This window comes from Nannobrachium achirus (assembly GCF_963921795.1).
Source record: "Nannobrachium achirus genome assembly, chromosome: 4".
Taxonomy (NCBI): domain Eukaryota; kingdom Metazoa; phylum Chordata; class Actinopteri; order Myctophiformes; family Myctophidae; genus Nannobrachium; species Nannobrachium achirus.
In genome coordinates, this window is record NC_137813.1 from 73,736,765 (window position 1) to 73,759,225 (window position 22,461).

Here is a 22,461-nt window from a genome sequence, read left to right on the forward strand (position 1 = left end):
ATGACGACGAGTTCTGTTGTGTACGAGTCTGTTGACTCGCGCTGATGAGAAAACTCTTCCGAGATGAAAATGGCAGATCTACAAGCTCACAGCGCGTCGCGTTCTGCGACTCACGGCTTGTGATTGAGCATCGTTGTTGCCTCATGTCGCTGCTGTATTTGAGAAAGATACTGTCGTCTACACTCCTTTCCTTTTGAAATGCTCCCAGACCGAAACCGTAACACTAAAACAGCTGTCTCTCATTCACTGTTTGATTGGACATGACATAAGACTACTTACTCTCTTGCGCCTCCCATAGTCTGTTTGACAAAATCACATCTCCATAGCCAAAAACACTATGCATGTCCAGGAAAATGCGATCATATTATTATGAAAATTAACCGTGAAACCGTTAAGCATGACCGGTTATTTCTTAACGGTCGGCTAACCGGTTAACCGGTTAACCGCTGACATCCCTATCTAGAACCTCTGCCCTAAATTTTTCAAATGGGCCTTTTCTAGCGCCACCTAGTGGCCGATGTTCACAAAACACATTTCTGTGCGCTACTCTTACAGATTTTGTCCAAAAATCCTACAAATCGGTAGGCAGTATCTCGACAGTCATGTGATCGACACGGATCTGTCCGATTTTGCATATTCCATCCTGATTGGCTAAGATTGGCTTCCAAAGTTTGTAGGATTGAGCCGTTTTGAACAAAATGCCTCAAATCACAAATTCAAAGTGCAATTATCATGAAATCGCGCACACACGTTCCCACTAGGCCGAGGAAGAAATGCCACTTATTTCTTTTTAAATCAGCCTCATGGTGGTGCTATAACAGACCGATTTGTGGTTTTACCTATAACTCCACCGATCAGTTTCAAACTTGCGCACTCCCTAGAGGCTAAGGATAAACCTTTGCCAAATTTTTGGATATTACTCCTTGAGATTTTATCCAAAAATCACGCAAATCGGTACACAGTAACTCTATAGTCATGTGATCAAGTTCGATCTGTCTGATATTTCATATTCCATCCTGATTGGCTAATATTAGCTTCCAAAGTTTGCAGGATTGCACAGTTTTTGAACAAAATGCCTCAAATCATCAACGCAGCTTGCAATTACCGTAAAATTTGCCACACATATTCCCACTAGGTCAAGGTACAAATGCTACCTTTTTCACATTGGCCTGTTATAGCACCACCAGCAGGTAGACTTTAGAAAAACACATTTTTGGAACACAATGCTTCAAATCATGCATGCAGCGTCCGATTGCCGTGAAAGATCTAAGGTGAAGAACATATGCCACCCTTTTTATATTGGCCTATTATACAGTAGCACCACCAGGACACACGGCCTGGTGGAGACCTGTGCTCGGAAGAGCACTGCTTCTAGTTTGATTTGATTATGTCATGGTATAATATACGGTTGCTGCATGGTAACCAAAAGTTCTTTCTTCTGGTGATTTCCACAGAGCACCACAGGGAGAGGTCTACAGAGTCTAGAGAGATGGCCTCCCAAACATATTCAACGTTGTCAGAGGAACAGCGAGAGATGGACAAGGGACGTGGACTGTTGGATGCAACAATGCAACCTGTAGTGAAGTTGTACAGGATAGGTATGTACTGTTTTATTTACTTTACAACCTGTAGTGAAGTTGTACAGGATAGGTATGTACTGTTTTATTTACTTTACAACCTGTAGTGAAGTTGTACAGGATAGGTATGTAGTGTTTTATTTACTTTACAACCTGTAGTAAAGTTGTACAGGATAGGTATGTACTGTATTATTTAATGTGGTTTAATCCTGTAGTAATGTTGTACCGGATAGGTTTGTAGTGTGTTAGTGAGTACAAGAATTCAAGCCCAAAACACGCTTGACCAGGTATTCCTAAAAGCAACCTCTATACCCAGGGGGCAAAGTCCCATTTTTTGGAAAATCAGACTTGGAGCGTTGTAAAAGGTTGTTCACCAGAAATGATATCTAGGACCATCACTGATCACAACCTAGGTGGACAACCTGGTCAACTAGCTACTGGAAAGCTACAGGGTGGGTTCAAACAAATCCCACCCCAAACTCTGAAAAGGCAAATCCGAATAGGGCAAAAGAGACAAAAAAAACTATAACTTGATAATGCTCACTCTTATCTTCACCATATTAGCTGAGGTATGAACCAGGAGTCTACACTACATCACCAAAGAGTCAGAATGCAATTTGCCATAAGAAATACTGAAATATTCTCCTTTAAACATGTTTTAGTTTAGGCGGAAATTGTTTTTTTGTGGTTAGGACTCATTTACTTTCTCTCATTTGCAAGAAAAACATAAATTTATGTCAAATAAGATGTTACTGCATTGCCCAGGATGGTTGTTGCTGATCCACCTGCTTCCATGTGTCATATCTCAGCTAAAGACAGACAGAGTTCCAGATCACTTGAGCACATTGAGAAGCTAGAGAGTCTGGTAACTTCCTCAGATGGTACAGCTGAGGACCTGTTGCTTGTGAGGCACCTAGCACGAATGGTAACAACGTCACAGTTGTTGGATGCTCCTCCAGATGCAGAGGCAGGACTGCCTGGATTTTCTGCCTTCTGTGCAGACCTCCACCCATACAGACCGGCCAGCATCATTGGATATCTTCCTCTAATCCCAGCATCTCCAACCGATCCCGCTGTCCTCAAAGAAGAGATGAAACGGCTGGTCAGGACATCGCATGCACTGGGAGACAAGTATACCATTATTACTGGAGATCAGGCTACATATGAACTCGCTGTTGCTATCAGAGACAAGCACAGAGACGAGTTCTGCAATGTAGTGTTGCTACTGGGAGGCTTTCACCAAGCTCATAACTATATGAAGGCTGTTTGCAAGATCATAAGGGATGCAGGTGCTGAAGATCTTCTTGTCGCAGCTGGTCTGTGTCAGGAAGGGACTGCCAAGAAGATGTTTGGTGAGAAGGCTGACTACTACCAAACCATGCATGCCCTCAGAATCCTAAGTGAGGCCATGTGGCGACTGTACTGGCAAGCATTTGAAGCCTGGGCAGCAGACAGAGAAACACACTGGCAGTCACAGATGGAAAATGTCTTGAAGACGTTGTTTGACAAAGACACCACTCCCACTCAGAAGTTAGAGATCATCCAGAGTTCAAGTCCACAGTTATCAGTCCTACGAGGGCAGATGTTGCTTTTCCAGGAATCACTGAATGACCAGCCAACAGCAGTTTTCTGGTCAATCTTCCTGGAGATGACAGACATTCTGCACAGGTTTATATACTACCAGCGAGAGGGTAACTGGGTAGGACATCTCTGTGAATCAGCACGGATGCTACCATACCTCACTGCAGCAGGGCACTACAAATATGGACAGCAGTCTTTGCCTCTGTATTTGGCAGAGATGAAGGGACTGCCAGAAACGGCTCCAGAGGTACATGAAGCACTGATGGCAGGTGCATTTGTTGGGAGAAGAGCAAATGGCAACCACAATGGGGTCTCTCCTGACATGCTTCTGGAGCAGACTTATAATGCAGATGCCAAGGAGGCAAGTGGTCTGGATGGCATTACCCTAAATCCTGCTGCTCGGATGAAGTGGGTCTACACAAAACCACTCACTGCAGCTGTCTCTGCAGAGCTGAAGTCTATGCTGCACCTCCATTCCTCCAGGCCACACCATGAATCTGGTTTGAGACGTGTCACCAGGGATGCAGAGATGGTAGTCAAGGTCATGGCAGCAGTAGAGACCAATCCATTCACAACAGCCTCAACATCACTGATCAACATATCAACTGGACAGTGTGCAGATTCCACAGTCAAGGACAACCTGACCAGCGTGAAAGTAATTGGTCTGAAGGCACTGTCTGATTCACTGTCCAGTGAACAGAAGAAGACACATATTGTGAAGCTTAACACCTTCCATACACAGAACATTAAGCAAAAGAAGTCCAGGGGGAAATCTTCTGCACCTGGCAAGAGCAATGAAGTTACTGCCCTTCTTCGCATGACACAGATCATTGCCAGTGGTGGAGAACTGGACATTGTTGACTTCATAGGCAACCATGAATGCAGTGACCTTCCCCCATCCCTCTTCCAGGAAGATGGCGGTATGAGTGTGTGGGTAAGAACAGCCCAGAATGCATACCTGCCTATACATGAAATGGTAGTGGCGTTGGGACATTCACAGTGTTGTGCCATGCCCTTCGTCCACAGTCTGAGTGGTAGAGATATCACTAGTTATCCATATTTCACTGGAAAGAAGGCATGGTTCAAGAGCAGCATGAAGCTGGATATACCTGCACTTGAAGAGTTTGGTGAGAACCCTGACGATGCCATAACAGATGACCTCCTCAATCAGGCAAGGGACCTCACCATAGCTGTGTACACATCCACAGCTGATCACTTTGAGGGTGCTGATCTAGGCAAACTAAGAGCACACAAGTTCCTGAACAACAAATCAACACTCTTAAAGCTACTAACTCCAACAGAGAATGCATTTCTCCTGCACCTGAAAAGGGCTGCTCTGGCAACACTCATTGACAAGAGTGCACACATCGCCAAACCACAAATTCCCTCATTTACAGAATTTGGTTGGTTTCTGGATAAGGGAAATGTAGTTCCACTTCCATCTACACAGCCAGCCTGGCCTGTGTCAATGGACAAAATGATATCATGTGGATGTGTCAAAGGCTGCCAGAAGAACTGTTCATGTGCAAAGAAGGCTGTCCCATGCTACATAGGGTGTCGTTGCCAGGGACTGGCAACCAAATGCAGCAGGATACACACTGCCACATTTGAGAGCAGTGATAGCAGCAGTGACTCATAAGACTAAGACTAAATGCCTAAAATGTCCTAAAATACCAATGTGTTGTAAATAATGTTAAATAAACATTTCCCCCCAATACTATTGTATGTCTAAAGAAATCTGATTTGCAATAAAATTGTAATAGTTATCTCCACACATCCACTGGTTATTGTTTAATAGCACCCTAGGCAATGCAGTAACAGCTTAGTTGAGTACTGTAAATCTGTTTTTCTTGTAAATGAGAGAAAGTAAATGAGTCCTAACCACAAAAAAATCATTTTCCGCCTAAACTAAAACATGTTTAAAGGGGAATATTTCAGTATTTCTTATGGCAAATTGCATTCTGACTCTTTGGTGATGTAGGGTAGGCTCCTGGTTCATACCTCAGCTAATTTGATGAAGATAAGAGTGAGCATTATCAAGTTATAGGCTTTTTTTTGTCTCTTTTGCCCTATTCGGATTTGCCTTTTCAGAGATTGGGGTGGGATTTGTTTGAACCCACCCTGTAGCTTTCCAGTAGCTAGTTGACCAGGTTGTCCACCTAGGTTGTGATCAGTGATGGTCCTAGATATCATTTCTGGTGCACAACCTTTTACAACGCTCCAAGTCTGTAAAACCACTTTGCCCCCTGGGTATCTATGTCTACGTCTAAACTTATTCCTAAACTTAACCTTAGTAAAATTAGGTCTAAACCAAACCTTATTCTTAAACGTAACTTCAGTAAAACTATGCTTAAACCTAACATTCTTCCTAAACCTCTGAAAACTATTCCTTCTGTGGTAAAAATGGGAGTGTGTTTTGGGTTGAGCTTTCCGGTTACCCTTAATCCTTATGACAGTTATTATTACTAGGAGCTCGGGCGCCCGGTGACCTGGCCAACTCGGGAACGATGTAAATAGGGAATGAATGCCCCGCCCTTTAATGCAAACCCCATTATACCTGTTGTCATAGGACCCATTTTGACCATCTGTTTGCTTGTATACATTTATGCCCATATATGGAGATATCTGTCTGTCTGCGTCCATTTTATGCTCATATATGGAGATCCCTGTATTTGCCTGACGGGCGGCCGAGAATCTAGTCGGCGACCTGGCCAACTCGGGAACGATGTAAATAGGGAATGAATGCCCCGCCCTTTAATTTAAACCCCATTATACCTGTTGTCATAGGACCTGTTTTGACCATCTGTTTGCTTGTGTACATTTATGCCCATATATGGAGATATGTGTCTGTCTGCGTCCATTTTAGGCTCATAAATGGAGATCCCTGTATTTGCCTGACGGGCGGCCGAGCATCTAGTCGAGGACCGGCCGACTCGGGAACGATGTAAATAGGGAATGAATGCCCCACCCTTTAATGCAAACCTCATTATACCTGTTGTCATAGGACCTGTTTTGACCATCTGTTTGCCTGTGTATATTTATGGAGATATCATGCCCATATATGGAGATATCTATCTGTCTGCGTCCATTTTATGCCCATGTATGGAAATCTCTGCCCTTCGTCTAGTCGGGGACCGGCCTACTCGGGAACGATGTAAATAGGAATGAATGCCCCGCTCTTTAACGCAAACTCCATTTATCTGTTTGCCTGTGTCCATTTATGCCCATATATGGAGATATATTTCTGTCTGCGTCCATTTTATGCCTATATATGGATATCTCTGTATCCGTCTGTCTAAGGACCCTGCAATAATATGCAGCCTGTGTGCTTTGCCACCCGTGGGGAATGATGCCCCTCCGGTTGTTAGGCAATACCCATCATACCCGTTGTTCGGTTATTGCCTAGCGGACATCAGCGCATATGGAGAATCTAAACCTTTCGCGCAGGTTCCTGAAAATCGCGTATTGAGTGGGGTCGAGGCCGGCACTGTACTCCCTGCTGCGGCGGGGACGCGCATGCCGAATTTGAAGCCGGTGGGAACAAGCGGCTTGTAAACATTGAAGCGGCCGCCCTACTGGCCAAAGCTGGAATTTCAGGCGGGGTGAAACATACATGCATGAGCATAAGAGCGCAACGCTGGGGTCTACAATAGAGTTCAATGGACGTCGACGTTGTTCGTGACGCCATTACGTCTCGACGTCAAACATTTTGGAACCTAATTTGGTTCCAATTTCCCCCAGAATGCACCTGGATTCACCCACAATGCACTGGAATTCAGCTACTTCCGCATGCTTCAAAACGCCACTGAGCACTTGCATTGAAATGATAGCTGGGGGCGGGGCTGGTCCACTTTCTATTATTGCGACCGTCAGGGAGCAGTTTACTATGAAAACCTCCACCGGCCGTCCGTCCGTCGGTCGGTCGGTCGGTCACACGTCACACGTCACACCTTTGCCCTGCTCATATCTCCGCATCAGTATATAGGGCTTGTTTGTTTATTGTATGACATCACGCCACATCATCAGCTGTGGACTCTGTGATGTCATCGTATCGCATCAGTATATAGGGCTTGTTTGTTTATTGTATGACATCACGCCACATCATCAGCTGTGGACTCTGTGATGTCATCGTATCTCCATATATGGCCATCTCCGTATATGGAGATATAAGTCGTCCATGCCCAAGTATGGGCTGGTGAGGTCAGACTTTGTGTGATGCGTAGGTTATCTCCATATATGGAGATTCAACATTCCAGGCAATGCTCTCTTCCCTGGTGAGAATTGCCCCTTTATATAGGGCTTGTTTGTGTATTGTATGACATCACGCCACATCATCAGCTGTGGACTCTGTGATGTCATCGTATCTCCATATATGGCCATCTCCGTATATGGAGATATAAGTCGTCCATGCCCAAGTATGGGCTGGTGAGGTCAGACTTTGTGTGATGCGTAGGTTATCTCCATATATGGAGATTCAACATTCCAGGTGTAACTATGGCTACCCGTATGACGTGAGAGGTGGAGGTTGTGATATTTGTGGAGATAAGCGACCAACGGTCGCTTATCTCCCGATTAGGGAGTCTTACTGGTATATATATAATACTCTATGGGTGGGAAGAACAGTGCGTGATGTCAGAGCCTTTTCTAAAGTGATGTCACAATGAGTCAGCGCTTGCGCCGATTTCCTCCGGAACAGCCTGATGTCAACAATCAGCTCTGCATAAGGAGATTCCGAACGTTTCGCGAAAACCGCTCATCGGGTCGGGTCGAGGTTGGGCACTGCACTCTGCGCCACGGCGGGGAACGCGCGTGCCGAATCTGAAGCCGGTGGGACGAACGGTTCTTGAGATACGTGGATTACAGACACACAGACAGACACACACGCAGACAGAGATTTCTCGCATTTATAGATAAATTATGCAACAAGTAGGTCGGGAGTGGCTTATTGTCGGTATCAGCCGGTAACACGCGGGAGTCTGTCCCCGTTACAATGCGCTAGACCCCTGGGAGATGGACTGCTGAGGTGGAGCGCCACACCTACCATCAGCTCCCAGTACTTGCCGCACGACTTGCCAAGCCGTGCTACTCATACGCTGAGTTGGCGGTGCCCGGAATCGAACCCATGACCTTGCGGTACTAAGGCGAGAGCTCTACCGACTGAGCTACCCGGGCACAGATAAATTATGAGAGTGTACAAATGGAACCAAATGGACCCTTACGGGTTGATCTGGTTCCATTTGTACACTCCCAGAGTTAAACACCCGTAAGGGACCATTTGGAACCCCCCCAAGGAACCAGGGTCCCTGAACCACACCTTGAGGTCCACTGGTGTAGCAGAGTGTTTCCAGCGAGACAAGATGCACACTGTTTGATCAGAATGGAACTGAGCCTTCATTAGTATCATTAGCTACACCTGTGAAGAAAGTAAGGAAGAGGCCCAAGGTTTTCTATTATGGCTTGCATGGAGCCTAATGGGCTGGTGAGTGGTGCTAGTACCGCTATATTGTAAATAGTCAATGCATACTTGTCCTGTAACGCACAACTGCATCTCGATGCTGAACCCCTATCTGCTCCCAATGAGCAAGTTGGTGGCATGGTTTCCTCCCCCATCTGTGTGTGAATGGGTGAAAGCAATGCACAATCTATGTAAAGCGCCTTGGATAAAGGCACTATATACATTTACCATACAACAGAAGCTTAACACACAAGGCCTTTATAAATAAATAAACCAGTAAGACTCCCTAATCGGGAGATAAGCGACCGTTGGTCGCTTATCTCCTGTCACACTGCTGACATCAGTATGACATCACACCGTACACAAATGACCCTTATATAAGACTTATATAAGACTACAGATTAGTAACAAGATGTCAAAATCATTGAAGGTTTACCCTACTAACCAACTGTTTACCATAGCAACCATGTTTTTTACCTTAGCAACCAACTGTTTACCCTAGCAACCAACTTTTTACCACAGCAACCATGTTTTTTTACCCTAGCAACCAACTGTTTACCCTAGCAACCAATTGTTTACCATAGCAACCATGTTTTCTTACCCTAGCAACCAACTGTTTACCCTAGCAACCAACTGTTTACCATAGCAACCATGTTTTTTACAGGGCCTGGGATTGATGACATCAGAAATCTCCATATATGGGCATGAAAGGGATTTTGTTTCTGGAAATATGTCTGTGGGGTGCCACATTTGGAATAAAACACTTACATCACACATCTGGATATCCATACAGCCCATCTAGTTTGCCTGTGTCCATTTATGCCCATATATCTGATGACATTGGGACAATGATCTCCATATATGGGCATAAAACTTATGTTAATTAGTAAAGCTTGGGGATCTCCATATATGGGCATGAGGGGTACCCTAAAAGGGCATCATCTGGGAATAGCAAATATAGTTATCCTAGAAAGTGAAAATCTTACATCAAAGGCCATAACTACCTACCTACCACCATACTGCATTCCTCATTAAACTACCTACCAGTAAGATGCCTAAGGGAGAAAAGCAAAGGGCGAGGTTGCACCATTTCTTGGTCTTCTGGCCAGTGATGTATATCGGACCATTTAACCATATATGGAGACATCTGGTACCCAAAGATATTCACAGATATGGGCTTAATATTGATGACATAAGGGATCTCCATATATGGGCGTAAAAGGGATTTGGTTCCCCTGGCATCACAGGGATCTCCATATATGGGCATAAAATGGATTTGGTTACCCTGGCAACACGGGGATCTCCATATCTCCATATATGGGCATAAAAGGGATTTGGTTCCCCTGGCATCACAGGGATCTCCATATATGGGCATAAAAGGGATTTGGTTCCCCTGACATTACAGTGATGTCAGTGGCTGGTTCTACAGAGGGGATCTCCATTTATGGGCATAAAAGGGAATGTATGTATGATGATGTCAGATATCATAGACGTCATAGGACTTTCACATAACGAATAACTGAGTAAGCATGTAAACCCGTAAAATCTATATTTGGGCATGGCTGATTTATGACCTCATCATGATGACACAAGCAAACACAGCTGAATTGTATAAATGATCAGTGCAGAAACCAACAGAAGTATTTGACCAAGACTCTTCGATTTAAACATCAACAAAGGTGTGACGTTTGTTGATGGTCACAAGTGACGTGTGACGGACGGACGGACGGACGGACGGACGGACGGCCGGTGGAGGTTTTCATAGTAAACTGCTCCCTGACGGTCGCAAAGACAATGTTGCTCTCTACTAACTGCGAGAGATGGCCAACCCACCTTTTCATATAAATATGCAAGTCCTTACTCATGTCATATCAAATTCCATATCTTAATAAAGTCCTTATTATATTCCTTCATTGCAGACCAGTGTGCAGAGTCCAGCCTGAAGGTGAAGATGAGTTGGAGTGTTTGTGTTAAACAGGAACCTGAAAACCACCTGGACATCAGTACGTTTCATGCCTTCTCTTCTCTTCTCTTCTCTTCTCTTCTCTTCTCTTCTCTTCTCTTCTCTTCTCTTCTCTTCTCTCGCTGTCTCTCTTAGAGAGAATGTTTGCAGGAAATGGCTTTTTTTAATGCATGAGAATAGACTCATGATTTGGAACTACCAAAGCTATAACACAGAGGAAACACTGCATACAATAACAAAGTACAAACCTTTAATGTTGTTTTCTCTCATTTTATCTTTGTATTCTCCCCTAGACTTCATTTCCCTCCCTGTGTGTAAAGAGGAGCTTTTCCCTGAACATCAGGAGAGGAGTCCCAGTCTGGAGGAACCACAACCTCCACAGATTAAAGAGGAACAGGAGGAGCGACTACAAGAGGAGGCTGATGGATCAACGTTGACATTACTAGCAGTGAAAAGTGAAGGTGATGATGAAAACAGAGAGACAGAGGCTGTAGCCAGCACCTCAACTGAACACATGAAAACACAAGCTGATGTAGAGGACTGTGGAACATCACAACCAACTAGTGGTGACCAGCTCCTCTCTCCACACTGTTCTCAATCTGGCATCACTGAAGACAGTGATGAGTGGGAGGAGACCAGGGAAGGTCAGTCGGTTGTAAACACACTGGATTCACACAAGACACACAATGTGGAAGGACAAACATTGTCTTTAAGCCACAAGCTGTCCCAGGATCTGCCATTGTCAAAACAAACTCACTCCAAGAACAGCCACACAGGGAAGAAAAGTTTTAGTTGTACGGTGTGTGGCAAAATGTTTAATCGCAATGAACATCTGAAGAGGCACACTGTTGTTCATACAGGGGAAAAGCCCTTTACTTGTACTGTTTGTGGTAATGGCTACGGTCGAAGTGATCATTTAAAAACACACATGAGGACTCATACAGGGGAAAAACCTTTTACTTGCACAATATGTGGTAAAGGCTGTGTTCATGGTGGTGAGTTAAAAGTACACATGAGAACTCATACAGGGGAAAAACCCTTTACTTGTACAGTTTGTGGTAAAGGCTGTGGTCAAAGTAGTGAGTTAAAAGTACACATGAGAACTCATACAGGGGAAAAACCCTTTACTTGTACAGTTTGTGGTAAAGCCTTTAGTGAAAGACGTAATGTAAAAGTACACATGAGGACTCATACAGGGGGAAAACCCTTTACTTGTACAGTTTGTGGTAAAGGCTGTGGTACCAGTGGTAATTTAAAAACACACATGAGGACTCATACAGGGGAAAAGCCCTTTACTTGCACAGTTTGTGGTAAAGCTTTTAGTCAATATATTAATCTAAAAGTACACTTGAGGACTCATACAGCTTAAAACACCTTTACTTGTGCAGTTTGTGGTACGCTCCATGGATTTATTTTGTCACTTGGCTTCTCAGTCTGGACAGTTTCCTTTCTCCAAGGGGAGGTGAGACATAGACTGCGAGTGGAATCCAAACGTGGCTTCTTATTGGTCTGTGGTGGGGGTGGGACAAATACACCAGTGTGTATTGGCTGGCTGATGACGTAGCTACCCTAATCTACTCTTATTTGTTGGAACAACGTCCAATCAGCAACAACGTCGCCTCCGTCAAAACTGATATAAGAGTCAACTGAATGGCCAGACTGAGAAGCGAAATGATAAAACTGATCCACGAAACGTAGTGTAGCAGGCTGGCACCCTGGCTTCATACAGGCAGGAAAACCCTTTAGCTGCGGTTTGTGGCAAATGCTTGGTCAAGATAAGGAGGATTCAAATAACTGTATTATGGATGTCTTAATTAACGCCAGGTCTTGTGGAGGGGTGACCAATGCCATTCTATTATGGGTGCGGAATTCTGCACACTGCATCAAAGCAGCTCACGGTAAAACGTCCCTGAATTATTCATGGGTGTTGGGTGTTACTTTAATCAAACCAATCGGAGAGAGTATCAGCTGCCATTCCCTTTAAGATCAGTGCAAGACATGCGTTTAGTAGCGAGACCAAAAGAATAAGAAACGTCATATTGAAAGGAGAAATGTCCAAGTGCATGCATCGCCATAATCATATATGTCACCTTACTTTACCTGCGCCCCAAACCAATGCACTTTAGAAAACTGGTCGCATTAACTCCGAGCAGTGAGCTGTCAACAGTAGCAGAATGCGCTCCTAGACTCACTCAGTATATTCACAAACAATACCGAATGAATGTAATACACGTGACGCCGACAGCATACGTTTACATTTGTAAGATATATTTTAATTGGATACTTTTTTTTTTTTTCCCCAACTTGGTTTAGTCGGTATTCATAAACTGAACCGGTATCATCAAGTAAACCAGATCGAACCGGTAAAACCGGAAACCGTCACATTGTCAGTTATCATCCACATGTTACTGATTCTAGAGAATGTCATGACATTCACAAACTATTAATTAGTGCTGCCGAGCAGTGTTAACTATTCAGCTGCACTTAGGTTCTCAAATCATTGTATTTATACAGACTAACATGACAGGTAAACACATTGACACAAGACATTGAAACTCACGTCTTCTCATTATAGTAAAATCTGAATCATAGAGATTTGTTGAGAATTAAAAGAGTGGGAGCCTCCCGACTCCAGACATTTCAGGACATTAGAGGGAGGAAGGGAACGCACACTCACTCACTTCATTTGTTTTCTTTTAAGCTACGGAAAAACAGCTCAACCATTTCTCTGATGATTGTCATTATTATTTCTGATTTGTTTGCTGTACATATGTTTGGTTTCTGATATCTGACTGTGTTTTGGCATAGTATTGTCATCTAATGTACAAAGGATCTGAGTACAAAGGACCCCAATGGAAGCCAGCCACAGTGCTTTGTTGGGTTAAAATCCTCTTTCCACCTTGTATTGAACTTTACTTTCCTGTGCCTTTCTTTCTTCTTCTGTGAACTGTTAATAAAATATATAAAAAAAGGTTTTCACTGCTACAGATGTTTTATTTTTGTTATATATCACAACAGAAATGTTCAATATGATAATATAATTTTCTATACTTTCAATCTTTCTTTATATTTTGAGATGTTTTGGCTTTTTCTATCTAATTCCTAAACCTCGGAAACCTATTCCTCCTGTGGAAAGAATCCGGCCGAGTGTGTTTTGTGTCGAGCGTTCAGTTTACCCTTAATTCTTATGACAATTATTATTATCACAGATAGAAATTGTGAAAATGCAGATTTATTTATCAGCTTACCAGTTTTTATAGCGTAGTTTGTTGACTGCATTTGATGCAGTATTAACAGTCTTTTTTTTTCTTTTTTTTCCTTCGTTACTGTCTTGACCCACAGAACATAATTCAGGGCAGAATCGGAAGTAAGCTCTGTATTGGCACCTTGCCTCTAAGGTGCCAAAACCCTAACCCCTTTATCCCCTGCTTATGACTAGTTTGACGAGTTATATTTGTGTCCACTCTGCCAATGACGAGTTTGACAAAAAAGTTTTTTTTTACCCCATTAAATCTAGTAAAAACGATTTCAATCGCGATTTTGCATGTTTCACCCCCATACAACCCCATCTTTCATACAGGGCAGCCATCTTTGTTTACATTACACGTAAAACATAATGGCTGGTTTCTCATGAATGCCTGAACGGATTTCCAATCGGATTTTTTTGTTTGAAAGCTGTGAACATCCTACACACACATGGTGCATGATTTGTGCATGGGCGTGCATGATCCGTGCACTATAAATTACATGGAAGTCTATGGAGACTTATGGCGGGGAGATCCCAAAGAAGGCATATTTAAATGGCAGTAGATGAGTTAACACAAGAGATAATTAATTCCATAATTATTCTGCTTTATGTGTTTACTGCAGAGAAGATTTAAAACGCCCGTAATCCAGTCAATCATGGTGATGATTAATGGAAAGATGTTAAATCTATTATTGTATCCTGGGGCCCCCGCTGACCTAGCGGTCCAGGTGCATATACCACATAGGCTCTGATGCATGAGAGCGTGTCACAGGTTTGAAAAAGAGATATAAAAGAGCACCTAAATAAACTCAGCAAAAAACGAAAGGAAACATATTCATAATTAATTATATCTCCCCTCTAATAATACCAAATTGTATTGTGTTTTATATCATTGTTATCGTTGATTTGTCACCTTTGCAACGAGGTACAGCTTGTAAGCATCGGGCATTCGAGGCATGAGCTACACAGCCAAACGTGGGGGTAGCGCCGACCAGAATTTGCCAACATTTGGTCCATTATCTCTCCCCTTTAATTTTGCCAAATGGTATTGTGTTTGATATCATTGTTATCATTGATTTGTCACCTTTACAACGAGGCACAGCTTGTTAGCATTGGGCATTCGTGGAATGAGCAACACAGCCAAACGTGTGCTGTGGGTAGCGCCCCTCCAAAAATGGTCAAAATGACCTGGCAGGCCTGCAATACTGTTCTTTTGGTGCATTTGGAGAATTGAATGACTGCACTCTACCACAGTAATAGGGAAAGAAAAAAACAACATATATTGGCCATTTTTACACTTTGTTAATGTTAAGCTCAGTGTCAGGGAAGCCCAAAACGAGAGTAAATGCCAGAAGAACAGTGTATTGCAAGCAATTTTTACAAAATTCTGGTCTCGAATGACCGATGCTTACAAGCTGTACCTCGTTGTAAAGGTAACGAATCTACGATATAAATGATATAAAACACAATACAATCTGGTATTATTAAAGGGGATATAATTAATTATTAATATGTTTCCTTTCTTTTTGTGCTGAGTTTATATCGTCAATTTGTATCTGGCCTCTGCAATAAGTCTGCTTACTGTACATTTTAGTTCATGTTTTGACTACTCGTGTATAGGCCTACGTTGTTTTTGTCATTAAATGTCTTGTTGAATTCACCCTTTGTCAGCCTTCTGGTTGGTCCCTGACTGACCAACCAGCAGGCTCTATCTGCCTTGTCCCGCCCTGGTTCCGCCTTTTTGATGTTGAATTTGCTAAAACATAATTGTTGTAGAAATAAAAACATGCTGAGTCACTATATTGCCACTGAGCAGCTCCATTTGACTGAAACCAAGTTTTAAATTAGAATTGAACACACAGAATAACAATACGAAGCAACTGAATTAGAATGGTAGTGGATGGAGTGTCCCACCGAATGTCCCACCAAGACTGCAACCAATGGGTGTGAAGAGGGATGGGACAATGGGCGGGACTTGACAAAGGGTGAATTAAATATGAAGGACCTCAATGGAAATGAGCCCTGGGGGTCATCCTTTAAGCATCCTTTTGTATAAATCTGTACCATTGCAACTGTTAATAAAGTATCATTTTAATCAATCAATGCCGTATGTGGCTCCCTCTACTTGATTAAACACAAGTAGTTTTTGTGAAATAAAAATGTTGAATTTTTCGTATTATTATTATTATTTTACCTTTATTATTATTATTAATCATTGGCACTGATGGGCAGTAGCTAGCCACAGGTAGCTAAGCTACATAGCTTAACTACACTTCTAAGTAGCATAACAGAAATTTGCTAACTTTCTTTGGGGATAGCTTATAGTGTAGTTCAGCTATATTTAATCAGAGTAACTAGTAATGTAGCTTGCTACATTTTCCAAATAGCTTACCCATCACGGTTGGGAAAAATGAATAAATAAATAAACCAGTCAATTGCAATAGTGAGGGGACATTCAAGAGTCCCCAGATAATTAACTTAATGTGCAACATTGTTTTCTCACTCAACAGTAAACAAACCAACATAAAGTTTAAATGTATATGCAAATGATGCGTTTCGGCCCGGCGGACTTCGAGTTTTGAAACGCTGAGGAAGGCGTTTTTTCATCCCAGTTACCCAGTGATTTCCGTGGCCAAATAATATAGGCCTACACATTAATTTGGGGGTCCTTGACGTGAATATGTTTGAGAACCACGGATCCTTAATATCACCAGGGGCCATTCTAAGATGAAGGACTGGAGGTATGTTTTGAAATATAGATGATATATAATCAAATACAATTATTGTGTGTGTGTGTGTGTGTGTGTGTGTGTGTGTGTGTGTGTGTGTGTGTGTGTGTGTGTGTGTGTGTGTGTGTGTGTGCACGTGCGTGCGTGCGTGCGTGCGTGTGTGTGCGTGTGTGTGCGCATTTTGTAAAACATTTTTTAAATAGTTCAAATAGCTGATCTACAACTAGCTGATCTACAGCTACCGCATAGAAACAAACAATCAGGATTTGACGGTGCCTGAGCAGCAAGAGGCATGCGCAGGTGAAGCGGACCAGAGCATGATCTACAAGCTCACAACATGTCGATGTAGATTTTTTCACTCATAATAATGTACATTGTAATCTACATGTGAGCCTCTGAGCTATACTTCTATTTGAAAATGTAATAAAAATATTTGAAAAGAAAGATTATACTAAGATCCCAATGGCAATTATTTTTGCCACTTCTAGTTTTTCCCCCTGAAATGACACCACTCTCTGGATCCGATTTAAACAATTTGCTTCTCAAAATAAATGGCAATTTAAAACTTGACTGAATTAAAGAATTCATTGTTTCCGTTAATCAATTCAAAATTAATGTAAAAATATCAACAAAACATGTTGATATATGTAAGGCTGGCCCGACTCACATTAACAGCCAGTATTAAAACTGGTACCCTTGTCAAACCTTCAAATGTAATTGCTGAGTTTCTGCCAATAAATAATGAAGTTATACCTTTTTGTCATAGTGTATTATTTAGATATTATCATTAGCATACCCCATAATCATAGAACTTTCCGACAACGCCACCTCTGTAAAAGAGGAAAAGGCTCACTGGAGAAACAGTGCCTTTTGTAACCAAGGACCACAGGTTCGTATACGGGCAAATACCAGAGCAATATAACCCTTGAGAGACTGGACCAGGACACATCAATAGAAAAGTATAACAAAGTTTTATGAGCTAATTACAGGGGGCTTCTATACGCCATAAAAATACAATATTCAAAATAAAAATAAAAGAAACCTATCCCTCCTACGGCGCCTCTAATCTAAAAACCTACAAAATCAACAATAAAACCAAATAGCAGTTCTCCTCCCTTAACGTTAACACTAATTTTAAGTGCAGCAGCGCTGGGTGGTTAAGCCGTTATAATAAGCCTCTTAAAATACAGAATAACGGCTTAAAAGATATATATACGGTAATAGGGATTAATTAATTACACAGTTCTATATAGCGATAGCAGAGCAAGGCACAATATTTATCTAAAGCGGTATGGAATTAATAATGAGATAAGCAGAGCAAAATGATTCTATATTCTAAGCAGGTATATATACAGAGACAGCAGTGCGGTGCGTGCAGAGGGACCCGGTCAATCTTCGGTAACAGCTACGTCGTCTGGCGTAGTATTGCCAAACTATAGGTCGGTGACTAGATGACAGTGGTGCACAGAAGTTCTACTCACACCCGGGCAGCCGAGTGGCTGCCGCTGCGTGGATTACGCGCGCGCACCACTGAAGTCACGGCGGACCCCTCTCTTTCGTCTGGCTGGAACGGCCTGGACTGGACCCCGTCGCCACTCACTGGATTCGGTTCACTGGAGTTGGCCCGGATCGCCGCCCGGTCTCGCCGATACTCCGTTGTCTGGATACAATCGTGTCGCTCTGTACAAAGTACTCGTTCGCACACTTCAGTTCAAGTTCAGTTCAGTTCAATCGGTTCACATGCTCGCACTTCTAGCCAGCTGCTTGTCTCGCACTTCTAGCCGGCTGCTTGTCTCGCCCTTCGGCTGCGCTCACATCATTTGGTCCGCTCTGCTCACACGTCTGTCTCCCTCGCCGTTTACCATCAGAGTGATCCAGAGTCTACTCATAAAGGCCGCCTCTCTGTTCCACCAAGCTCTCATTGGTTAGTGATGACATCAGTTCGCCCATATTGGCCGAGCTGCTGGGCCTAGTTACCCTATCAGTTCTCTCTTCAAGTCACACATGCACACAGAAGGAGGAGTTAGTTCAGGGAAAACAGCGTTAATAAACACAAAACAAAATACATTTATACAGGAACATAGGGAAATAAAAGAAAATAAATATAATTATCAGAAAAAAACTTTCTACCCCCTCACATATATGGGTCAGTGACGTGACGCCCCAAAAAATGTGTTTTTAAAAAAACTTTAAATTGCAGGCATAAAAGTTATTTACTTTTGTTCTACTCACTCTCAACCTTATGGAAATACATTTTGTTTTTAGATATTTTATTGGAATCAGACTTTATTCAGCAGTTTGTTGTACTTGTGCCTAAAATCTAAAATCGTCATATGGTGTGACATGAAAATAATTGTTCATAAAATGAAAATGGAGTACATCTTTCTTAAGTTACTCACTTTATCAAAGTCCTTTATCATAACTAACCAGTGATCCACTATAGTTTTTTAAAAATTAATTATATCTGTATATTTTTTTCATAATCGACACTCTGTGTGAGGCCCATGTTCATGATCTTACAACATATTTTAAATGTATTCTGTCAAAACTTTCTCTAAAATTACACAAATATTTGTGACTCTTCCTGATAATAGAGCAGAGAGGGAAGCACGCACATCTCCAAAAAAAGTTTTAGGTGCTGGACCAAAAAATACACACCATAGAGAAGAAGGAAAGTCCGCACACTATTCTTGTAGCTCCAGCGACAATTTATTAAGTAGGAAACAACGTTTCGACCCTAGCGGGTCTTCATCAGGTCTGATCTCAGTATGCATGGTAGGCAGGTTAAGTACATAGTTGATGAGTAGCAAAATTAACCACAGCTGTGTTTGTGAAGGATCAGTGACACACCCACCCCCTCTACAGGGGAAAAGTTGTACTTTTTTGGTAGTAAAAATATTTTTTAAAAATGTAGTAGCTATGCAAATGTTTTAGTAGTAGCTTACAAAGTAAACAGTTTACAGTTTTGAGAGGCAAAGCCAAAGAAAATCTGGATAATCAAGGGTGTTGGGATCCAAAACACAGTAGGAATAAAGGTATATATGGGTGGGTGACGTGACGTAACGTTTTCGCTGTCCTCGGTGTCAAACATGTATAAATAAAAAATATATTTGTCAAAAACCTTCTGAATATTGTGCAGGACATTAAGCTTTATGTGAACTTACTCAAGATTAAAACATTTCATTCCTCATTTCTTCAGAATCTTCAACCAAACATGGCAAAACTCATATGGTGTGACTGTCCTGACCTTGTTTCTCAAAGTGGGAACTTGAATAAAACTAAGAAAAAGAATTGCTAAAAATCATTTGAAAATGAATTTAGGCTAAAGAAAATGTCTATTTTGAGCCTATATCTTTTCAAAGTCAAAGCATAATGTTTTCAGTCATTTCTGATCAAAAACATTTTGTCCCCCAACCCAAAATCATTTGGTGTGACACTAGTTTGGAAAAATTAAACAGGCAATTATTTGGACACCTATTGGCTAGAGAGGTCCTACTTCTGTAAGGCTATTCAGCACTCCCAGCACAACTGCAAGACAGGTGTCTGAGGTGAGTTATGATTTTAACATTTTCATGAAATGCCATCTTGTTGAAACGTTGACAAACTCACCATTCTGGATGTCTTTTGGTGTGACACCTTTTCTTTAAAAAAAGCTTAAGTTATTTGAAGTTTTGGTCATATTTCCATGTAGATCTAGGCTGCTTTGTTATAGCTAGCATGCTGTTAGCATGCTAATGTGTACATAGTAGCCTCAAGGTAAACCTAAATGGAGAAAACAGTAATATGGTGTGACACTTAATCATATGGTGTGACATGTCTGCTTGTCACACCATATGACTTGACTGTCACACCATATGATTTATACTGTATTTAACTACATATATAACAACAAATAACAAAGTTCCATGTTTCTTTTGTACATTTAAACATTTGTTTTAAACATTTTTTCATAAAATGTAATTTAGCTTCATTCAGTGATACTTCAAATTCATCAGACAGAGCAGAAACCCCTTCACAGAAACCTTAACATATTGTTTCAATCTAAACAATATTTTCTCTTTGTCTTAAACTATACATTCCATTTTCTTTTGTCAGCTGGAAAATGACAAGTGCTGAGAGAACGAGAAAGTACAGGGAGAAACTAAACAATGACCCAGCAAGGAGAGAGGAGCCAAAGGGGCGAGACTGCATTTTCTACGAAGAGCAGGAGGTTGTCTGTGGCATAGCAGAACCGCAACAAGGCAGCCGGTTTGCTACCCTCACCAAATACGACTGGCTGATGTACAATACAGTCTAAATGTATAATCTAATCTGATCTAATACTTTTGTACTTTCACTCACTGGACTGGACAGTGGACAGTGTTAAGGTAGGACCCGAGACAAAACTAGCGAAAATAGCTGATCTACAAGCTCTCAACACGTTGTGCTGCGAGAGCTTGTAGATCAGCTATTTTCGGAGTTGCGCAACCCAGCACTCTTTAGCTAGTGGAGATGTGGTGTAATGTCATGATTCCTAATTACATTTGTTCAACACAAAATGCTGTGTTCAAGTTCAGGAGACTTCGGAAAAAAGCAATTTACCTGAATGCTGAGTTCTGTTTCCACTAATTGGTGTTAATAAAATGTTGCCTTCAATGCCTTGGCTCCAAGTGTGGCTATGCGCCTTATTGTCCCTTTAGGATCCTTCTGCCGTGGGCCGGCAGAAGACTTAGGTGTGCGTAGCATTCCTGTGCACATCCTCATCATCCATCTACTACTACAATTCTTTCTTATCCCATGTTAAAGCCCTACAATAATATCCTGTTCAGAAATATTAAGGCCATGTTATCCTGGGTAATTGTTTAATCAATCAGTAAAGTTCAGTACTCACTAATAGGTAGGTTAAAACACAGTTTGCTTTGACACATGAAGATATGATCATACGGTGTGACACTAAATCATTTGGTGTGACATTCCAAATAGTGAGAAATCATACCTTTATTAATGATTAAACCAAAAAAATGTTTATGGATTACATAGAGAATATTATCAGGAAGAGTCACAAATATTTGTGTAATTTTAGAGAAAGTTTTGACAGAATACATTTAAAATATGTTGTAAGATCATAAACATGGGCCTCACACAGAGTGTCGATTATGAAAAAAATATACAGATATAATTAATTTTCAAAAAACTATAGTGGATCACTGGTTAGTTATGATAAAGGACTTTGATAAAGTGAGTAACTTAAGAAAGATGTACTCCATTTTCATTTCATGAACAATTATTTTCATGTCACACCATATGACGATTTTAGGCACAAGTACAACAAACTGCTGAATAAAGTCTGATTCCAATAAAATATCTAAAAACAAAATGTATTTCCATAAGGTTGAGAGTGAGTAGAACAAAAGTAAATAACGTTTATGCCTGCAATTTAAAGTTTTTTTAAAAACACATTTTTTGGGGCGTCACGTCACTGACCCATATACACATTTGTATTCCTAAAAAACCTCATCAAAAGCCTAGACACAGGACCAATAAAAAAGTAGGTACAAAAAGATAGTGGGTACAGATATGCAGTACAAAATAAAGTATAAAGAAAGGCAAGGAAAACAAACAAATAAACAAAACAAGTATACATTATAAAGAGACTAGATTAAAAACAGTTCACAAAAAGGCAACAATTATAGAAAATAAGAGTTATTGCGACCGTCAGGGAGCAGTTTACTATGAAAACCTCCACCGGCCGTCCGGCCGTCCGTCCGTCACACGTCACACGTCACACCTTTGCCCTGCTCATATCTCCGCACCACATGTGTACACAAACCTTTGTGTACGTTGCTGTGGCAACAGTCTGTTGTTGCTGGTTTGTTAGTGTACGTTAGCAACCACCTTAGCAACCATGGTTTTACCCTAGCAACCAACTG